At 43.4% G+C, this 22,763-nt stretch overlaps 1 protein-coding gene across 3 annotated transcripts in view; it reads left to right on the plus strand.

The window, feature by feature from the left end:
* LNX1 (ligand of numb-protein X 1) overlaps positions 1-22,763 on the plus strand; it is a 193,537-nt gene that overhangs the window by 42,398 nt on the left and 128,376 nt on the right. The window contains exon 2 of one of the 3 annotated variants that reach the window (XM_024746634.1): positions 4,442-4,527. The gene's annotated coding sequence lies outside the window, so the exon portion shown is untranslated. Of the gene's footprint in view, positions 1-4,441; positions 4,528-18,890; positions 19,058-19,145; positions 19,531-22,763 lie in introns of those variants that run through there. The other 2 variants (XM_024746633.1, XM_024746635.1) reach the window with 2 other exon arrangements.

Here is a 22,763-nt window from a genome sequence, read left to right on the forward strand (position 1 = left end):
AGAAGAGGAGCCAGATTCTGAGTGGGGGGGGCACACCCCTTGGGTCCTCCCTGCACCTGGAGCTTCCTTTGAAGTGAAGGAAATTGTTCCACCACAAGGAGGCGGAGGGAAGCAGGTGGATGTGAGCACGGAATGTGAAACTAGTAAACATTCTGTAAACACCGAGGGCGCGGTCAGCAGCGTGGGCTGACCAATGGTATCTCGAGTTCGTTTTCTTGTCTTCTTATAGTTTACCTCATATTTGATTCTGAAGAAGTTCACAACTTAGACAACTTTAAAGTTCTTGGACTTATGACCTAAAGAGCAACTGGTCATTCTCCAGGTACCTTCACCTTCTGGCTTCTCTGTTGTGGGGAGAGAAGAACCGTGACCCGACCCCCCTAGAGAAGCTGCCCCAAATGGTGTGATTTGCTTTACTTACAAAGGTTAACCTGGGAGTCATTTCACAGAAGGAAGTATGGATAAGAAGGGACAGAGGTAGAAAGGCCAAAATATATTCATTTCTAGAAGGAAGTTGGAGCCCTTCTGAGCGCTGTTTCTGAGATGAAACACTATGCAATGGGAGGGTAGGTCTTAGAATTAAGAATGGGAATCCCAGAATCTGAAATTCTTACCTGGGGAATGTTTTGGTACAGGGGTACAAATGGAATAGCAAATGTTCCTAGAAAGGAAAAAGTTATCTGGGAGGCAGAGTCCTTTGAACTGGCCGGGTGAGCTCTTTATGTCTGAACAATACACATTCATACATTTTCACAAATGCATGTATGTGAGGGATTTAAACATAGGTACATGTGTGTGGTCATGTGTGGGTGGTCTTTTTGTTTGTTTTCCTTTTTTTAGGCTTGGTGCCTCCTCTTCTCTTACAAGCATATCAATTCCCAACCCACCACCTACCCAGATAACCCTTATTAATAATCTAATATGTATCTTTCCTATTTTTACCCATGGCTATATAATCATATAAAGATGCACACACAGGTGCTTTCTGATCATCGTTTGTTTTACAAAAATAGGAAAATATTACCCTTTTTTTTCTGCACTGTGCTTTACTCAGTCAACAATACCTTCTGAAATTCCTCCTGTCAATTAGCAGAACTCTATGTCATTCTTCTTGACGGCAGTGTTGTTCTATCACAGGCTACGCCATAGTTTATTCAGCCATTCCCTATTGCTTGAAACATTGTAGCTTTCACAGACAATTTGAAAAAAACAAAATAAAACAACTCCCTCCTCCTTCCAAAAAAACACTTTATATGAACCCTTATGTTCTAGTGACCTTATTTCTATTGGAGAGTTTCCCAGGAAAAAGATTTCTGGCCTAAAAAGTATATGTATTTTAAATTTGAAGTAGATATCGCCGTACTGCTTCCCCAAGAGGCTGTAGCATTTTTCATTCTGACCGTGAAAGTGATCCCTTTCCTACAACCCAGCCAGCAAGAAGTGTTTCAGATCTTTTAAATTTTAGACAATTTGGTAGGTATAAAATGATATCTCGTTGTTAATTTGCATTCCCCTCACTTTGGGTGAATTTGAGGGTCTTTCCTTGTTTCTCGGACATTTGGATTTGCTTTTCTGTGAACTGCCCATTCACAGACTTTGTCCATTTTCCTACTGGTTTGTTCTTTTTTAAAAAATATTTATTTATTTATTTGGCTGCACTGAGTCTTAATTGCTGCATGAGGCACCTTCGGGATGTTTGTTGCGGCATTCAGGATCTTTTAGTTGCAGCATGCAGGATCTAGTTCCCTGACCAGGGATCCAACCTGGGCCCCCTGCATTGGGAGCATGGAGTCTTAACCACTGGACCACCAGGGAAGTCCCCTGATTTGTTCTTGTTTCTCTTGTCAAATTATAATAAATATTTGTATATTATAAAAATTAAATATACTATCTGCATGATATGTATTTCTGCAAACCTATTATGGTCAATGATATTTTTATGATATCTTTGCTTTAAAAGTTATAATTTTAGAGTTAAATATGCCTATCTTTTCTCTCGTAGCTTTTGACTTCTCAGTTTTGATCAGGGAAGTTTTCCTGCACAATATAGTACATATAATCTACTAGATTTTCTCGCAAAAGCTTTGCTTTATCTTTTTACTCATATATTTGTACTATATCCTTGGATGTGCAATCAAACTGGGATCAAATAAGGTACTTATCTGAATACAGTGGCTTTCTACAGAGTTCTAATAACCGGTGAGGAAGTCTCTGCCCCATTTTTACTTTTCTAAAATTACTTAGCTTTTCTTTAGTATTTAACTTTTTTCTAGAAACTTTAAGATCACTTTATGCAATTGCCAAAAACAACCAAAATACCCACCTTATCGTGAGTTTTCATGAAATCCATACACAATTTGAGGGAACATTTTTATGGCATTGAGTTTTCTCATCCAAGAATATGGCATGTCTTTCCGTTTCTCCTTTTACATATTTTAGTATGATTTTGTTATTTCCTTTTTTTGTTATAGCCAAATATTCCATAGGGGTTGATTTTAAATGATTTTTTTCCATTCCTATTTTATTGCTAGAGTAGAGAAAAGCTAATGATTTTTTTTTTTGGCATATTTTTGGATCCATCTACTTTACAAAATTCTCTGCTTAATTCTAGGGGATTTTTACCAGATGCCTTTGGGCTTTCTAGGTTTACAATCATATCATCTGCAAAAATAGATCATTTTTCCTCTTCCTTTCCAATGTTTTTTCCAGTTTTCAAATTTGTTGCCATAAAGGTTCAAATTATATTTTCTTTTAATATGTTTAGTCACTTTAATATCTGTTCTTTCTACTTCCTGATCTTTTATAATTTTGCTTTTTCTCCTTTTAAAAAATTAGGTTGTTTATCAAATGTATAGATTTTTAATACAACAAGATTTTAAATTTATTTATGTATTCAACTACTTTTTTCCTTTCTATTATATTAAGATTTTACCCTTATAATCACTCTTTATTGTTCTTTTTCTAATTTCTTAGAATGTGGATTTAGTTTCTTTACTTCTCATATTTATTCTTTCACAAGGAAGGGCTTTTGGTTGTAAAATTTTTCTAGTATAATTTCATAGAGTCTTAGAGTATTTTACAAAGGTTGCCTTGCCTTTTCATAGCTTTCAAGATGGTTGGTAATTTCCCTTTTGATTCTTCTTTAAGCCAAATATTTTCTAAGTATTTCTTAACTTTCAAGTAGACAGTTTTTGGTCATCTTTTCATAATTTTTTTTCTTATTCATTGAATTGGGATCAGATAAATATAACCTATAAAAGCTTTATTTTTTGAATTTCAGAAGTTTTCTTTGTAGCCAGCTACATGATCAGTCTATAAATGTTCTGCAGGCATATAAAAAGTAATAAAAATTATCTTTATTTGAAATGTAGGGTTTTGTTCAATTATTGTATTGGGAAGCAGTATGGCACAGAGATTAAAAGCAAAGACTTTAGGGAAAATATGTTTATTTTCAATCTTGAACTTACCATGTGACCTTGACCACATTTGTAAGATGTAAATCATAGTATCTACCTCATAGGGTCTTTGTGAGGATTAAATTATTTAATATTCATAAAGTACTTAGAATAGAAATTAGCACATACCAAATGCTATATAATTAATTGTTTGTAAACAAAAAGAATGAGTCAATTCATCTATGCCCTTATTTCCTTCTTTCTCCAGAATTGTCCAATACAGTCAAATAGATATATTGGGTTAGTATAAGTTTTCTGGTGTTTTTGAGGATGGCTCATGTGTCAGAACATTATTCTAGTACTATTTTCTTTTAATTTAAGCTTTAAATTATTAAAGTGATAGATTTTTAAATGTAATCCTTTTTTTCTTTAGGTTTTCAATGCTCATTTTACTTCCTTGAATTTTTCTTATCTCCATTACTTTTTTTTTTTTAACATTTGACCACACAAATTACAATTTCTTTGCCCTTTAAGAAACTTAGTCCCAATCTCATTCTTCCTTAACTAAGTTGCCTTTTCCCCAAAATAGTACATAAATAACCATTCTCATTATACTTTAGAATGCTGAATTTCCTTCAGAGCAGTTCAGGCAAATTAAATAGCCTGTTATAATCACATTGGATTACAGATGTGCTCCCAAAATGATGTTAAGTGTACTGACTTCCACAGTCCATTCATCCTTACAATTTCCAGTGCCATTCATTTTTTGTGTTAATCCAAATTTCTGTCTCAAATCATGTTCCTTCCCCCTAAAGAAATCCCTTTAAGATTTCTTGTAGTTCATGTCTGTTAGTAATAAATGATCTAGGTCTTTGTTTATCTGAAAAAGTCTAAATTTCACTTCATATTTGCAAGGCTCTTTCACCGGGTGTAGAATTTGGGGTTGACAGTTTTTCCCTTCCAGCATTTTAAAGGTGTTCCCCCATTGCCTTAGGCTTTATTCCTTTCTGACGAGAAGTCTGATCTTCCTTATCTTCCTTCCACAGGCCTGATCCATGAGGAAGCATTTCTCCCACCTTCTACCCTGCATCAGTCTTTCTCAGGAGGTCTGTGGAGAAGAGCCTCTGATTAGGTATGACTCCTCTATTTACCTGTGACTCCCAGGGTGTCTGTACTCTCATGATAGCCCTAACTTGACTTTAGAAATTTACTACAGATTTTAGCTGAATTTTACTTGCTTTCACGGCAGATCTGCCTTCTTCCCATGCGCTGCTTCAGATTAGCTATTACTCATATGTTTTTCCTTGGAAGTGCCTATCTTCTCTTAGATTTCAGGCTAGCTGGTTGCCCTACAACTTCAGATCACTAATGGACCCCAGAAGAGTTATGATTTTGTAGATTATTCTACTTTTTCTTAGGGTGTGAGTGATGTTCTTTCCAGTTTTTTATATTCTAAGAAGAATCCACCTACTTAGATTTTAAGTGTAATTTACAAACATTATTATTTAATTTATAAATCTAGCAAAAATATAGATATATATATACACACACACATATATAATCCCTTCTTAGCATACTTTTTTTTTTTTTTTTTTTGCGGTACGCGGGCCTCTCACTGTCGTGGCCTCTCCCGTTGCGGAGCACAGGCTCCGGACGCGCAGGCTCAGTGGCCATGGCTCACGGGCCCAGCCACTCCGCGGCATGTGGGATCTTCCCGGACCGGGGCACGAACCCCTGTCCCCTGCATCGGCAGGCGGACTCTCAACCACTGTGCCACCAGGGAAGCCCCTTAGGGTACTTTTATAACTTAACTTATTAAATTTTTTAACATGTTCAACTGCATGGTAAATTGTAAAGAAAATATATTAAAATTTCTTTTTAAATATTCCAATTATCTGTTGGAGTAGATTGTATTTTCCAAAATGGGTACCACACCACAATTCCCATCCCATATGCTCTTCAGTGTGACCTTGACACTTCCCATCATGATATAGAAAGTATTTTCTCATCCCTTTGAATCTGGGTGGCCTTGTGACTCTTTCTACCATTAGAATATGGGAGAAGTTATGCTATACAAGTTCTGGTCATAGACCATAACTGACCCGGCAGCTTCCACTTCACTAGGCTTAGGGAGACTCCAAGTCTTGCAGTGATCTTGTGATCCAGGTTCCTTGGATTCTCCCTTAATTCTCTGATGAGTATGTGAAGAGAGAGAGGTGATTTTAGCACTTGTTTACAGCCTGTTCATCTTTTTGTTACTTGATTCTATTCTGAAGTATTTATAGATCCTTTCAACAACTCTTATAGATCGTTACATTACCTTGCGTTATTTTTGCGCATCTCTTCTGTCTTGTCTGATTTTCTGTTCACAATTCCAAGGTCATTCTAATGGCATCCTAAAGTTATCCACCAGAACTGTTTTGTTTTTTTTTTTGTTTTTTGCTGTACGCGGGCCTCTCACTGTTGTGGCCTCTCCCGTTGCGGAGCACAGGCTCCGGACGCGCAGGCCCAGCGGCCATGGCTCACGGGCCCAGCCGCTCCGCGGCATGTGGGATCCTCCCGGACCAGGGCACGAACCCGTGTCCCCCGCATCAGCAGGCGGACTCTCAACCACTGCGCCACCAGGGAAGCCCAGAACTGTTTTTTAAAAATCAAGTTGTTGTTATATTTCTAAAAGTGCTTGGTTTATAGTTAGATGTTTAACGTTTGATGCATACTTTGGTGTTTGATGCAAATGGGATTATGACTGTTATACCTTCTTTATAAAAAGTATCTTTTATCATAATGGAATATCTTTTTTTGGTCCTGTTTAGTGATTTTAAACTTAAATTTCACCTTTGCTGACGTTAATACGCTACTTCAGGTCTTTGTATCGTTTCATTTGCCTCTTTTCTTGCCCTTGTTTCGTCATATTAACAGCATTTAGTTAAACTTTGTGTCTGAAAGCCTCTGAAATTTACTTATTCCACAAATATTTATTGAGCGCCTACTATGTCTTAGACTATATCTGGGCATTGGTGTAAAAAACAAAAATCCCTGATCTCAAGAAATTTTATGGAAGGAGACAGACAATAAACAATACACATAATAAATAAGCAATTAACATAACGTGTTAGAAGTGATAATGATGTGGAAAAAAGTAAGGCAGGGTACGTAAGATTGGGAGTACAAGGGGGAGGAGTTTGTCATTATAAATAGAGTGGTCATGATAGACCCCACTGAGATGGTGACATTTGAGTCTGAATTAAAGGAGGGAGGAAGCAGGCCATGTGGACACCTGGAACCTGGAAGTGTTCCAAGCAGGAAGAACAGCCAATACCAAGTTGTAAGGTGGAGGTATGCTTGCTGTGTACGAGGAAAAGCCAGGAAGCCAGTGTGGCTGGAGTAGAGTGAAAGGGAAAAGTCATAGATGAGGACTGAGAATCGGCATGGATCTGGCCACAGGACGTCATTGGTACCTTGGCTGAGGGTGTGCGGTTTTAATGGAGTGACGAGGAAATGCCATGTTCTTCATGATGGTGGATATGCTTAATTCTGCTTCTTCTCTCCAATTCGTTTATGATTGGTTTGATTTTATTTTTTAAGCTTTTTCTTTGTCCTAATCTTCACAAGTTTGATCAATATCTGAGCTGGGATATCTGCAATCTGAATTCCTTGAGTTTTCCGCTGCCCAGCCCTAAACTCATTTCTGTCTCCACCTGCCACAAAAAGGCAGGGATTTTTAGCTATTCTTTCCTGCAGACCTTTGGTACAGAGGAAAGAAGAGGGCTGTGTGTGACTCTGGGCCACTGTATCAATCTGGGTGGCAAACAGGTGCTGTAGACAAATCCAGTCATTGAAAACAGCTTATGAAAAGGGGCCATTTCCCAGGTGAGCAGAGGGACAGTGCAGGCTCAGGGCTACTGACAGTGTGTGTTTCGGTGGGTGGGTGAAGGCATTACCACGCAGGAGAGAAGCAATGACTAAAACTCTGAGAGAAAGAGAGCTTGTGCCCTGTGTCAGAAAATGAAACCACTCTATTACTCTGGAAGGGGAGTTTAAATGCATGTAAGAAAGCATGTCACTTCCCTCAGAATTCTATACCTCCAAAGCGTCATCTTTTCCAGTTTCCTGCTCCTGCATTGCTCTTTTCTTGGTGACCTGTGACCTGCTATTCCCACCCAAGTGGTTCAGCCCCATCCCAGACATGGGCACAGATTTTCAGTCTTGGAGAATTATATGAAGGCCAAATTAGTCTGTCTCTGACTTTGGACTGATATTCATAATTCATTTCTGGTTACAAGAAACAACAAATCCAGGGCTTCGCTGGTGGCGCAGTGGATGAGAGTCCGCCTGCCGATGCAGGGGACACGGGTTCGTGCCCCGGTCCGGGAAGATCCCACATGCCGCGGAGCGGCTGGGCCCGTGAGCCATGGCCGCTGAGCCTGCGCGTCCGGAGCCTGTGCTCCACAACGGGAGAGGAGAAACAACAAGTCCAGCTAACCTAAGTACACCCCAGATACCAGGTGTACCCCCTTATATACTCTTTGGAGCGCTAGTTAAACTTGGCCTACACCCCAATACCACCGCCCATGAGAGTTCGGAGTCCTTGGTACAATCTCCGGGGGTTCCTGAGTTCCCTTCTCTTGTTCCTCCCTGTCTCCAGCTCCCACATCCTCATGGGATCTGCCAGTTCTTCTTCTTGTCCACCTGGCTTTTAAGTCTAGACATTTCATCAGTTTGCCCCTCAGGTATTCCCATTACTTCAGCATGTTGTGAGAATAAAAACTTTAATAACAGGTCACATTTCACTTGGTCTCAGTTTATTTTTTCTTCAAATACTCTCCAGTCTGAGGAGGCCATCCTGTGCTTATAAGAGAACAAAGAAGTTCACCAGCGTTGGTTGCTGGTGTATTTTTACTGGGGCAGGGGGGGAAAAGTAATATGAATTCTTTCCTAGGGAGAGTAGAGCAAAAAGCCGCAGCTCCTCAGAAACTTGGAATGGACATAGCCTCAATTTGATAAATTGCCCTCCATCAGAGTCACAGAACAGCAAATGGATTTGGGTGGCTCCCCTGATGATGGCACCACCACCATCTGCGAGAATTCCTAGCATGTGTGGTGGCCCCATGTTGCGGTGGAATGGCCATCAGAAATAAGTAACTTTCCGTTTGTGAAAACATCACCAGATATTCTAGGCAATATGACAGTCCATGTAACTAGGGATGATTTTCAAAATATTTAGCAATCAGTACAGCACAGGCATCAACCAGTCTGAATAGACCTGAACAATCAGAGGAGATGTCAGGAGTAAACACCCAGTACAGCCCCAGCTGAATATCTACCCTGCCTATAACGTAATAGCAACTCTGCTAATTCACATCGTTCTGTACCCAGATGCTTCCTTTCTCCTCCCCTTTCCAAACTATACTTTGCCCATTCATTCATCCATTCATCCATCCATCCATCCATCCATCCATCCACCCATTCATTCAACAAACACATGATTAAGCTTTTCCATGTGCTTTCCCAACCTTTCTCAGCTCCTGTCCTGTTGTCGCTCACACAGGTATCTTCCCTAATTAAGTCCTTGCGTGCCTAACCTCATCCTGGCATCTGCTTCTCACAGGACCCAGACTAACTCCTAATGGTGGTGTCAGGATCATAGACAGCAGAGCTCTCTTGTTGCATTTGGGTCAATCCATCCTTGGATCATTACAGAGGGTTACTTCATTTCCGTTACTTTGGGCATGCGCATTGACAGACCCTGATTACTCTTTCTATGTTCCTCTTTCCATTTAAGCACGGATGAAGAGGGTAGGTAGTATACAGTTTCTATACAACAAGGAGATTTGTAGGAGAGGGGATGGGGGCAGGGAGAAATAATGGCAATCAGTTTAGAACGTTTGGCTTTGAGATGACTAGCGCTTGGGACTGACCTGCTGCTGACCTCTGGCATGTGGTTCCTGGTTCCTTTATTCTGGAGACAATGCTACCTTCAGACGGGTAGAGGGTAGATCAGAAGACTCACAGGTCTTCTTCCACCTTCAAGTTCAAAGGAGTTGGTGTGTGCAGCATCCCCTTGAGGCAGAGATGAGGAGGGGACATGCCCAGCACGACTGCTGTCCCCTCTGCCAAAACTGCACAGCTATATGACATTGAAGAAAAGCAGGGACTTCCCTGGTGTCACAGTGGATAAGACCCTGCGCTTCCAATGCAGGGGGCCCGGGTTCGATCCCTGGTCAGGGAACTAGATCCCACATGCGTGCTGCAACTGAGAGTTCGCATGCCACAACTAAGGAGACTGAGCCACAACTAAGGAGCCTGCCTGCCACAACTAAGACCTGGTACGCATCCTGAGGTACACCTGGCTTGCTGCCCCACACACTCCATAGTCACAGCTGCGGGTTTATAGGTAGGTGGATGGAACATGAACAGTACTGATCCAGGTGCAGCCAAATAATGCAAAAGGACTGGCCACCCTGGGGAGACACTTTAGTGAGAGTCACCCAACACGGAGGTGGGAATACACCCGTGGCAGGACTTGTCAAAGCCGTACTTCCGTCCACCTCCTGGGGCGACTCAGAGAAAGTGGGAGAAAGGACTGAAGGCCAGCCTCTCCCTTGCCACGTGGACCATGCCACTTCAGGGGGACAGGCTGAGCTGAAAAGACCAGCCTAGCCGCCCTAGGCTGATGGCCAGTGTTGATATTGACAAAGCCTCAATTAAGGCAGTACAAACAGAGAACTTGGAGATCTGGGGCCTCTATTCCCCGGGCCGGTTTATAACACTGCTTCTAGCTCTTACCTCTCTGCAAATGTTCATTGAACTGAGCTGAAGGGATTTGAAAATAAGATGCAGGCATCTTTCAGACAGTCTCATACCCCAGGAAGAATGAGCTTCTGCTGTCTGCACTTTGGCACCTTGGTTGCAGTTGAGGTCAACATTTCCGATGCAGGATTAGTTGAGCCACCCAGTAATGGGGGACTCCAGGAAAGGCTTATGATGGCAACAACCCCACATTCTCATAATTGGCGAGGGTGAGTAGGAGGGGAAAGTATTCATCACTCGGTGATAATCTAAACTTCGACTGCAAGCGCAGCTTCCACGCTGAACTTGGGAGGAGCTGGCAGCTCCTGGAGCCAGAGTTACCAGAACTGGCCACGGAGATGCCTTCATCCACATCATCGGAATCCATGTTCAATGCTCCACCTTGCTGTGGCTTCACGACCACCAGGAAGCGCCCTTGTTTACTCCAGGCACCTCATCATGGAGTTGTGGCAGGTGCCCAGGGAAATTCAGCTCTAAGGGCTGAAAAGAGAGGCAGCCATCCAGGTTCATTGTCCAAGCTGAGAAGGAACATCTTCACCTGCTCATGATCTGAGAACAGACAAACAAACTTCCCTTTGCTGAGACTCTGGTAGTCAGAATCAGACCGAGAGCTGTCTCCACATTAATGGTGAGTGGTTTTCCTGATATCCTTTCTTCTATTCTTTGACTTAGGAGAACTGAAGGACAGGATTCTTGGCAATGATCCCCGTTTTTGAGAACATGCCCTCTCTTGGATGGAAGCAAAAGTTCAGTGGGAAGGAACACACATCCCTATCTAGAAAGTTAGCTGCTTCTGTACTAATCACACCCGAAGGAACCAGCAACGTGATTCCCTTCTTGCTTTTGCCTTTTCCACTCCATCCCTTACTGGGCCATTTTGTGTGTGTATCTGTGAGTCACCGTGTGTTACTAGGTATTATGAACTTTCAACTTTCTCAGGAAACTCTGGGACCACATTTGAGAAGTTGTTCGTTTTTCTACCCACTCAGAGAACCCACCTCTGAATTCGTGAAAATTGTTAAGGCGTAAGAAGCCTCAGGTTCTCTGGAGTGACGCACACAGAATCTAGAAGCAGGGCAAGTCCCCGTTCCCATGAGCCCCCTTCTTGCCTAAGGGCCAAGGTGAGGCTATGTGGAGCCTGGGAAAGCTACAGGCTCTAAAGTAAGCAGATCTGCACCCCCAGTGTCAGCGCCATCATTTACTAGCTGGGTGAAATTGGGCAGAACTCTTTAACAACTTAAAGCCTTTACATGAGAAGAAACAAACTGACCTTCCTCTTTCCTGCAATTGCACAAGCACCCAGTAATTTCCACCTGTGCTTTAATCCTTTGTCTGTAACTCTGCTTCTCCATCGATTATGAGTTCCTGAAAACAGAGATTCTTCTCATCCTTAAGAGTGTTTAACAATTTTCTTTGAATAAGTGAATGAATGAAGAATGAATGTCTAGAATGTAGTATTACCGTGAAAATTAAATGTAATAAAGTTAGTTCCCTTCCCAAAGTCTACAAGCCCAGACTCCTGGGAAAAGGAAGGAGGGATACTTCCAAATTTAACCTAACAATGGGAATTCCCCCCCTTCCCTCATTCTTTCCCTTGTTTTACAGTCATCTTTAGTTCTTTTAACTAATATTTATTGAAGGCACGGGGCTGTGTTCCTTCCAGGCACTGGGCTACGTCCTGAAGGTCTATGAAAAGTCGTGTTCACTAGCTGACTGTCTAGAGAGCGGATTGTCTGTAATAAATTACAATCAGCACAATAACTGCTGGAGTAGGGCGTAAGGAGAGCACAGCACAGGTGCGGATGTCGGAAAGCCAGGGGAGATTCTATAAAGGAGGTGGCATCTGTGCTGAGACACGAAGAGGGAGAAGGAGTTACCCAGGCTGAAGGAGGAGAAATACCTGAGTGTCGGGTTTGCCTGTGACCTGCTGGGCATGTTGGACAAGTTACTTTACCACTCAGAGACTCAGCTTCTTCATCTGCTAAGCAGAGCTAGCTCATGGGGTTTCTGCCAGGATTCTGTAGGAGAATATATAAAAGTGCATAACATCAATCCAGGCGTTGGTAAATGAACAAGAACTGTTAAGATGGTGCTGCGTGGGTAAGAGCCTAGCAGTGAGAGACCCTGGTTGTTATGGGAACCACACTCAGGTTTTTTGGGATATCCAAGGGGACCCCAACGAACAGTGACTCTCCTAAGTTTGGAATAATTGGAGAAAAATTCAAAGGAGTAATTATGGAGGCCAAAATATCGCCTTTCAAATGGTAATAGCTAAACTGGAGAACGAGGCCTGGAACAAGGGAAAACAGAGCTTGAAGGCACCCAGCCTGAGCAGATCTGGGCACGGCAGCTTCTCAAACAGAAGCCTGCCTGGGGAAGACTCAGCAGGTGGAGCTGCAGAGGAAAACTCGGGCTCATTCCCAAGACAGAAAGGGGAGGAGAGAAGCCAAGCTTGCCTGTGTTTTTTCCCCCATTTTTCCAGCGATGGACTTGCAGGGGCAGAATGAGTGAAGGGCGAAGCATGGTCGGAGTTTGCTTTGGAAACCACTCTCCTGTGGAAATGGGGGTCTGGGGGGGCAGTCCTTCTAACACAGTGTTACCAGGGCATGGGGGCTGGGGCGTGGGTGGTATTCTGTGGGTGGAAAGGATGTGGAGGTGTTGATGAGGTATGATTGGCAGGCAGGGACCAGGTCATGAAAAGCCTAGTGTACCAGCAAAGGCAAATGAACTGAAGGTGGGATGGCTGCAGAGCAGAGTCACAGGCCAGGATTGCCGAGGAGACTTGACTAGCGCAGCTGGCGTTGCAGAGCGTACACATATAGTGGCACCAACCATCGTGCTTATAGAAAGAGAGAAGCCTGGCACCCTGGTTCTGCCAGGCCATTAGGAAGTTGAGGATGCAGGCAAGGAAGTGGGATCTGGACCAGACAGGCTTGAAGTGAAAACAGTAGGGAACAATATTCTTGGACAGCCTCTAGGAGTCAAGAACCAGGGGTCACAATCAATTCAAAGAGGAAGGTAGAATTTGGGTAGGGGAGTGGAAAATCTGAATGGCTAAAAGAATATAGGAGGGAGCAGCATCCTCAGATTTTTTTCTTGAAATTGAAGATTTCTGCATGATAAGAAGATCCAAGGGGTGGCCCCGAAAATGGGCACCTTAAGAGGAGTAGTGATAAATGTCCTTAGAGTTGACAAGGTCAAGGATGTAGAGGGGTTGTCTACAAGGACATGAAAGCTCCCAGGATGAGGCCAAAGTTCAAAAGGAGAAGAGACATTTTACACCTTTGACACATGGTATTGGGTCAGTTATAGTAGCTATATATGATGGAACCAAGAAAGATACGAAAACCTTCAAAATAGCAACAACCAGCAGCCCCAAAATTGACTAACCCACCTGGTTTATGCAAGGATAGAGTCATAAAAGCATAGATATTCACATTTGTGGAATATAGGCCTTGTGACATTTACAGAGAGAGCAATAATGATGTCTTTTTTTCTTTTTTCTACTAAAGAAGAATGTGCCGTGCTGGCCGCAGGTCTGTGTAGGAAACCATCACAAAATGTGTGCCACCTCCAGTGACCAATGTACTCCCTCTCTCGCCAAAAGCAGACAACCCAGAGAGTGCTCCCAAACTGTACATCCATCGAGTAGCCTAGAAGCTCATCTGCAAGCCAGATAACACATGGGCTGTGAGTTTGTGAGAGAAATGCAATCTCTTCCACATACATAGAACCAGACGGCATCTATCCCATCAGCTGATATCTGTGATTATCACTATTATTTTCTGTAACTGCCCTCTGGGTTCTGCCTACTTGTACCTTGCTAAGTACTTGTAATTATCCATTAAAAGATTTGGAGCTAAGCTAGCTCAAAAAAGAAACTGAGGCCAACATGACACAATATGTACAGCAATTCCATCTCATAATGCTAGATACTTTCAGCTAAAGAGATGCCTTTTATTAAAATCAGATGGAATATGTTCACTTTTGTGGTGGCATTCAGGCGTCTCAGACAACTCTACAAATATGCGGTGGGGGAAGAAAAAGGAAGCAAAGAGGGGCTAAAGTAGTTCTGACGAATCTTGAGGTACGGTCTTAGCAATAGTTCATTGCCAGGAAGAATCCTTGAGAATGCCAACCTTCATTGTAGTGATCTAGAAGGAAAGAGCTTTGAAAACAGACCTCCTTTCCCCCCCCCCATAGATTTCCCTGTCAAGATACATAAAAGAATTCAGACTAATGAAAAAGCCCAAGTGAGCTGGCTGGCTAACTAGGACAGGCCCAGCCTTGAGTTCAGAGAGCTTTCTAATGTGTTCCACCTGTGTCTCCAGAGAACAAAGTTTACAGGATATGTTGATGGCAAAGGAAGCTTGCTTCTAAAGAGTGAGATGATCACATGGTAGCCGAAATGGCATATCGTAGAAGTTTAGCTCAACGCCAAAAATACGGTCGCTCTTAATAAATGACCCATGCCCTAGATGCTGAATTTCTTTCTCTTTCTTCCTCCCTTCCTTCCCTCCCTCCTTCCTTTCTTTTCCTTTCTTCCTTCCTGTCTTTCTTTCTCCCTCTTTCTGTCTTTCTTCCTTTCGCGGTTTAATCATCATGAGAGAAGTCTCCAGCAGTAATGTAAAGACGTGAAGGGTGAGCTCTTAAGGCTCTTTATCATCTGGCCCACCTTACCCATCCAAACCAAGCACAGGATGGCTCCTCTTTACCCCAACAAGGTGCACTTTTCATGGTCTTGTCCTTTCCCTCATCCCCTTCTCATACCTTCCTCCCCAACACACACAAGTTGGGATCATCCCTGCCTCTACCTGCTGTCCTGTCTGGATTTGTGTGCCCTTCTCAGCTATCTCTCCAAATCCTAAAAGGTTTGATTCATGTTCCATTCTCCATGAAATCTTGCCTAATGACACCAGCCAACACCGATCTTTTCCTTTCCTGATTATCCCTCCCATTTACTCTCAAACCAGGGATAGAAATTGCTATGGTGCTTGGACTTGGGTCTTGAAGATTCCAAGGTTACCTCTGAGCTCAAGGGCACCACGGCCTTCTAGCAATGACACTGAGAGTGATATGGGAGGAGGAAACTGAGAGGCGTGTGTCTAGTATTTGCCAAGCCTGGTCCAAACCATCTAACTTGGTAGTGGTTGTATTGGAACTTAATTTTGTGTTGTCCATATAATCCAGTTGTATGTAGTTCTATGCTCTTATGACCCTTCTGATAACATTTGCAGATTTTAAAGGGATTGACTGTTGAAGTTTTAGAGAGAAATAACCATAAATGATGTCATAGAGAGTTACAACCGATCATTCTGGAGGGGCCCCTCAAGTTGGCCTTCCTTGCTTGGGGTTGGTTTGACAGACTCCAAAAGGATGATGTACCCTGAGGATGCACCCAGGGATGCTGGATTTCCTGGTGTGTTTTCTCATAAATATATGTATAAATGTATCCATATGTCTATATGTTCTATATTTACATACTCAGTGTATAAACCAGATTAATAATGCATTTGCAATTGGAGACAGTCTTTCCCAGAAACTACACTTCCCAGGGCTACTTCTACAAGACACTTCCTTCTGAAGAGAGGATGGGTAAGAACTTTGATTAGTGTCCAGGAAGTTGTCCAGGAAGCATGAAACCAGAACCCTTCCCCATTTTTTCCCAGTGGGTTAAACTGCTCTGGCCCTGCCATTTGCTGGCTGGGCTGGCTTTCAGCGAGTACTCAGCGTCTCTAGGCCTCGGTTTTCCAGCGTCTATGCAAATAGTAATAGTGCCTGACATAGGATTGTGGTACAAAGTGCTTACAACACTAAGGAGCACCAGCTAAGCCCTTATTCAGTGTTTGTTTCTTATGATTATTGTGTATATCTTTTCACCAGTACTTTAGAAATAGCATTTCCATAAATAATGCAACAGCCCTAATGGAACGATGAAGCCCATATTGATATTTTTAATCTTTAAAGATTATTCTGAATCCAGGAGTACCAAGTCGAGGGGCTTATTATGTGAGATACATCTACTTTTTCCTTTCCTTTTTTTTTTGTTTTTTTGTGTTTTTTTTTGGCAGTACGCGGGCCTCTCACTGCTGTGGCCTCTCCCGTTGCGGAGCACAGGCTCCGGACGCGCAGGCTCAGCGGCCATGGCTCACGGGCCCAGCCGCTCCGCGGCATGTGGGATCCTCCCGGACCGGGGCACGAACCCGTGTCCCCTGCATCGGCAGGCAGACTCTCAACCACTGCGCCACCAGGGAAGCCCTCCTTTCCTTTTATACACCGTTTCTGGGAGTAAGCTCCACTCATGGTTCCACTTCTGTTCTCAATTTTTATTCATCAAACCACAGGAGCAGAAGGCTGTGTCTCTGAATACAGCAAGCGAAGCCCCATCACCTCGATGGCTTTAGAAAACGCTTTCTGCGCTGTCACTTCCTGCAAATTCTTTCACTCAGAAACCGTGTTCCCCGTCTACCCTCCCTAAGTCTGTGACTTTCTCCCCCTCCCCGGTGGGGCCTGGCGCCCTTCAAAGATGATTGACACACACGGAAGGCAACTGTACGCAGGCCTTCTGATGACTCACCAGGCCTGCGGCCGGGCTGGCCCTCCTGCTGTCGGGCCGGTACTTATTCCGGAAACACCGGCAAGTAGGTTTTGATGCCTTAGTCTTATTTTGTTGTCGTTGTTAATAATAAAGTAGTAGCCACACCTACCACAGTTTCTACTGGATAAAAACGTGAATGGGTTTTTTTGTTTTGTTTTGTTTTTTAAGCTTCAGTTCTCTACAAAGTGCACCCAGTTCCCAGGTGGGGCAGGTAGTCTAGAGCACTCTGGGACGGCTGGGGCGAGAAGCCAGCTCTTTTGCAAATGAAGTATCCAGAGCCCGCCCTGCACCCCAGCCCTTGACTAGAATTTCTCCTCCTTCCCTCCCTGGTTGTTTTACAAGGTATCAAATGACTGGCGACACCCAGTCAATGTGGAGGCCAAGACAATGGAATCAACACCTTCCTCTTCTCTCCCTCCCCCTCCCCTCCCCTCCTCCACCTGCTCTCCTCTCCTCAAACCAACCAATCCAAAAACCTCTGAAGAAGGACAGTGTTAGAACTATGGAACCAAAGCGTTTCCAGTATCAAGAGAAAAGGGAGCTAGAGTAGGGGGAAAAAGCCGGAATTTCAACTTTTTTTTTTTTTCTTCAAGGGAAAAAAATAGTGTATCTCTGGGTAAGCAGGCCATCCTCCCGGGAGGGAGAACCCCCGATTTCCCCAGGTAGTACATTCCAGAGAGTAGATAAATTGTCCAGAGATACTGGACGGGGGCCACAGAAATACACGACATTTAAATACAGTGATGGAAGCTGTTTACAGTCCTCTGAAAGATGCCTTTCATCTGAAAGATGAAAGGGTTTAACAGTCAGTCGCGATAGCTCACAGCGGTCGCTGTGACACCAGATGAATTGTAGTGTTCCAATCTTTTCCTACTTGAAAAGCTGAAGCAACACAGTGACTTGCCCAGGGTCACACACACCACACTTGGGACAGAAATAATCCTAACTGCTCCTTCCGGGCTCTAACCAGCTGACAAAGCCACCTTATTACTGTACAATCATTCGAATCTGAATCATTTAAATTGCTCCTAATTGCAGGCCAGCGGTGAACTGTAACCTCCATGTGACTCTGCCAGGTCAGGGAGGTAGGAGTGATGGAAGTTTTACAAACACCTGAATATGGGATGAAATGCTGGGAGGGGGAGAGTGTGAAAGTGTTTGAAAGTCAAGTGTTTGAAAACTTGACTCTGAAACTGCTAACAATCATCATATTTAGATTTTTTAAAAATGAATTTGAAATGTCACCTCTCATTTATTTTATTGGAACAGAGAAGCACTTGGGATCCAAATGGATGCCATTAAGAAAGGCAATTTGGGGATAAATCTGATATATTCCAAGCAGTCAATCTTCACACACTTCCCTTTATGCTCATTAAATGACTGTCTGTTTTGTGTTTAAAGATCCTATGTTATCACTTATATGTGGAATCTAAAAGATAAAGCAGTCTGTTTCTGTATATACATAACAAAACAGAAACAGACTCATAGAGAACAAACCAGTGGCTACTGGTGGGGAGAGGGAAGTGGGGAGAGGCAAGATACGGGTAGGGGATTAAGAGGTACAAACTAATACTATGTAAAAAATAAATAAGCAAAAAAGATATATCGTACAGCACAGGGAAGTATAGCCATTATTTTGTAATAACTTTAAATGGAATATAATCTATAAAAATATTGAATCACTACACCTGATTCAATATGCAGGTCGTACACCTGAAACTAATATAATATTGTAAATCAGCTATACTTCAATTTTTAAAAATAAAGTTTTGAAAATGAAAAAAAGTAAATAAACTTTCTTTTTAACTCTTTTGTAGGCAACTATTGGGAGGGTGGGAGGAGGGGACTGAGGAAGCAACCAGGCGTATAAATTTAGATCTGTCCACGGAGCTGGACAAGCGCTGTGCTCAGGAAAGAAAGTAAATTCCATAGGGCAAATTGCTCTGATTCATTTGTCCACGCAGAGACGCCACCTACCTGCTCGCAGGTATTCAGGTAAATGACAGGTGGGCGGGACCTACCTGACTGTTTCAATAGCTAAGGTCCCAGCAATGTTTTATCTGTCGAGGCTCCCGTGATGTCACGCATTTCCTGGTCTCCACCGACCAGTGCCTTCCTCCTTCCTCAAGGCACCTATATGACCGGTGGAGGCCGGTCCTGCTCAGGTGGCCCAAGGAGCTGCTGGATTAACCCACAAGGCGAGAGAGCTGCAGGGTTGTTGCTGCTTTGAGAACCCCAGGCAGCACTCGAAAAGGTGAGCTGAAACCCTCCATTTTTCTCTCCGGGCATTTAGACCACTGGCCCCTGACGGATCTGAAGGAAGAATTTGAATGAAAAATATAAACTGAATGGTTTAGCCCCGGGTGTTTGACCCAGCGGGAGAAGCCCTTTTTGAAAGGAAAAGAGATGCCGCTGACATTTTGGTGACACCGGAACTTTCTCCCAGTCCAGATATTTAATCCTTTTTGTTTCTCTTAATCATTAATCCTGCCTCTGCTAGTCTGGGAAGTTGAACTAATTATTATTTTTTTAAACTCTGAAGTGGAGTGGGGACTTTTTTTGAAACTTAACTCAAAGATGCAGACCTGTTCAGCCCGTGTTGGGAGGGGGCTGAATTCAGAGTTGCCTTATTTTGTCTTACCTTCTGCGTTCACCAGAGGCAATTTCCATCTAAACCTGTGAGATGACCTCAATTTTTTTTCTCCTGAAAGTCTGTTCCGCCAACAGGTAAGCTCTGTTGCCCTTACTCAGCAGCCCTGCGCTCCAGTGTTCTTCCCTCTTTCTTCTCTAAAAAAGTCTACTCTTTTCTTTGTTCTTTTTAAAACCACTTTGCAGTCTGGATTAGAATTGTTTACATTCAGACCCTGAGTGCCTGCCTGCTGACCTTTGGTTAAAGTAAAGATGATTTCCTCAGTGTTTACAAGAATATAAATTCAGGTCTGATTTGTAATTTTTTTGGAACTCTTCCATTTTTTTCTCTGTTTCTTTCCTTAGCAAATATACCTAGGAGATTGTTCTGCCAGGACCTTTCTTTTTTAAGTAATTTTACCTCTAGGATCCATTTTTGCTTTCCTAATCCTGACCACACAGCCTGTTGCTACTTCTGTTCTTAACAGCCCAATAGCCAGCCACACTCTGCACTCAGTTCTGTTGTGAGGGGGAAAGAAGCCATCACCAAACCCAGTTCCCTGCTGGGAAGAGCTGGAAAAAGGGGGGAGAAAACTCAACCTGTGAGGGAGGCACTTCATTCTGCATTCCTTCATGGGCTACTTTTCTGAGATTTCAGTTAGCAAGGGAATAATACGTTAGGAATATTCCTATTCCTGTGACTACTCGTATTCCTCCACGCAGAAATTCAAAGTGCATGGCAGTTCTCCAGAAGCATAGATTGAAACAAGCTGAGAACGCTGTTGTCTCAGACAGTTGCTTCTCCCCCGAGACTCAGCTCCGTGCTTGTTGCCAGTTTCTCTTACTCCTCAGAGGCTTATATAGCTCTTCAAGTGACCTTCGAGTCTGTCCTTTTCCCCTGAACCTTGTGCTGGGGTGGTAACGGCTGCTTGTCCCTCACCAGTGTGCTCACTTAATTCTGAGTTTTGTCAGCAGTAGAGAGAAAAAGATCCCTTAGATCCTGAATCTTCCGGATAAAATTGTGTCTTTAAAGTCACAAACCTCTCGACAAGATTGCCTTTCCTCTGTTGGCCATGGTTTGTTAGTTCTTTGCATAGTAGTTCATGTATGGTTAAACCATATAGTGACATCACTATATGTCAGAGCCCCTGGCTATTAAAGGAAAAAAGCTAAGGACACTACACCCACAGATATAAATTTATTTATTTACTTATTTATTTTTGGCTGTGTTGGGTCTTCGTTGCTGCGTGCGGGCTTTCTCTAGTTGCGGCAAGCGGGGACTACTCTTCCTTGCAGTGTGTGGGCTTCTCATTGCGGTTTCTTCTCTTGTTGCAGAGCACGGGCTCTAGGCGCACTGGCTTCAGTAGTTGTGGCACGTGGGCTCAGTAGTTGTGGCACACGGGCTTAGTTGTTCCGAGGCATGTGGGATCCTCCCAGGCCAGGGCTCGAACCCGTGTCCCCTGCATTGGCAGGCGGATTCCTAACCACTGCACCACCAGGGAAGTCCCTACACCCCCAGATATAAGAAAGGGAAAAAATTACAGAGACTGGAATTCACAGTGATCCAGAATGCAGTTGGTGTCTTGGATAATGTATACATGAGTTTTGTCCAAAGAGATGAAAAGACCCACAGTGGTTCCCTTCCTGTAGTAACTCCATCCCTTGGTTAAGTGGCAAAAAGGCTTGATTGCAAAATGTATAGTCTCTTTCATTCACATCTTCCTTATATTACTTCTCTGAGCCTCAGTTTCTTCAGTAAAACAAGAGCTAATAATCCCTACAATATAAAGTGGTCCTGAGAAGTACATGAGGTAACATATAGAGAGCATCTATATACATCCTTCTTTAAGGTATTTATCTGGGTTGCTTGGAAGAGATAGTCTGGCCTTACTGAGATGAAAGATCTAATGTGATTGCAGTTGTTAGGGGCCCTGATAGTTCTTGTTATGGTTATTAATTGTAAGTAATTAACACCAATGTGCACAGTGCAGAGAAAGGAAACGGGCAGGAGGCAGGGAAATGCTTAAACTGTGTCATTAAACAGGCCAGGCAGATTGGTCTCCACTGACCGTCCAGGCAGGGTTTAGGAGCTGCTGTCTGCTGCTGTTACTCCTGCCTTCTCCCTCCTCAAGGCTCTCATCCCACAACAGTCCCACAAAATGTGGTCCTTTGCAGGCCTTTGGGGGAAAGGTCCTGCAGTCATTTGCTGTAATCTGACGTGGCAGGCAGCCCTCGCTGCCTTCAATTGTGCTATCTGCAGGGCAGATTGGTGCTTGGTCTCCTCCAGGCTTGCAGATAAACACCCTTGGCCACAGCCTGGTGAGCTGCAGGGCCAGGTCGCTGGGAGGAGGAGTCTGCCCTGGACTGAAGAAGGGGGACTTGTAGGTCTTTTGGATATGAGAATTCCCTCAATGGACTATCGTGTGTCCTTTGATGACCTGCAGCCATTGCATGAGGGCAGGTATGTTCCCAGGGCCCTGGGACCTTCTCCAGGTGTCACCCCATCCTGAAAAGATAAGGCACCTATTCACCATTCAAGAGCAAGGTAACGGCTTAGTGGGTTGAGACCAGGGGTTCAAAACCTTGATCCGACTGCTAGCTTGCTTAGGGGAACCTGGAGAAGCACCTCAACCTCCCTTTCCAACAGTTTCCTTGTTTACCTTTTCCCCGCAAAAGGGATGCTAACATGGTGTGCTTCACACGCCCCTGGGCGCCATAACAGAAGCTGGATGGGCTGCACACCTAGGTGGGTAGGTCAGGTTGACTGCAGGGGAGTGGGCAATGCCTCCCTAGGAAATATTAGTCTTATTTATTGAATTCTAGGTGGAATGGTGCTACTGCTTTAGAAGAGTGGCCCGGTCTCAGCCACCAGACTCCCTTGGTTCAAAACCCAGCTCCACCGCCTACTAGCCTCGTGACCTGGGATGGGTTATTTAACCTCACTTTACCTCAGCTGTAAAATAGGCTTATTGTGAAGTTTGAAATGAGTTGAAAGGTACAAAGTGCTTAGAATAGTCCCAGGCACAATGTCAGCTATTACTAGTATCATTTTCTTGAAAGGAAGGCACCATGGGTAAAATCAGTCAGATCTGGATTAGAGAACCAGTCCTGCCATGTCATTACTAAACTAAAGAAGCAATTTAACATCTCTTTGTCTCAGTTTCATCATCTGGAAAACAGAATACTTACCAAACCCAGTGCTGTCACGAGGAATAACTGAAATGGTTTTATATAAGGTGCCTGGTATATAGTAAGAACTCAATAAATGTTAAATCGTATATTATTATAGGAAACAATTATTATATTGGATACAGCTAGACTTCTAAGGTCAT

This window comes from Neophocaena asiaeorientalis, unplaced genomic scaffold (genome assembly GCF_003031525.2).
Source record: "Neophocaena asiaeorientalis asiaeorientalis breed wild unplaced genomic scaffold, Neophocaena_asiaeorientalis_V1.1 scaffold19, whole genome shotgun sequence".
Taxonomy (NCBI): Eukaryota; Metazoa; Chordata; class Mammalia; order Artiodactyla; family Phocoenidae; genus Neophocaena; species Neophocaena asiaeorientalis.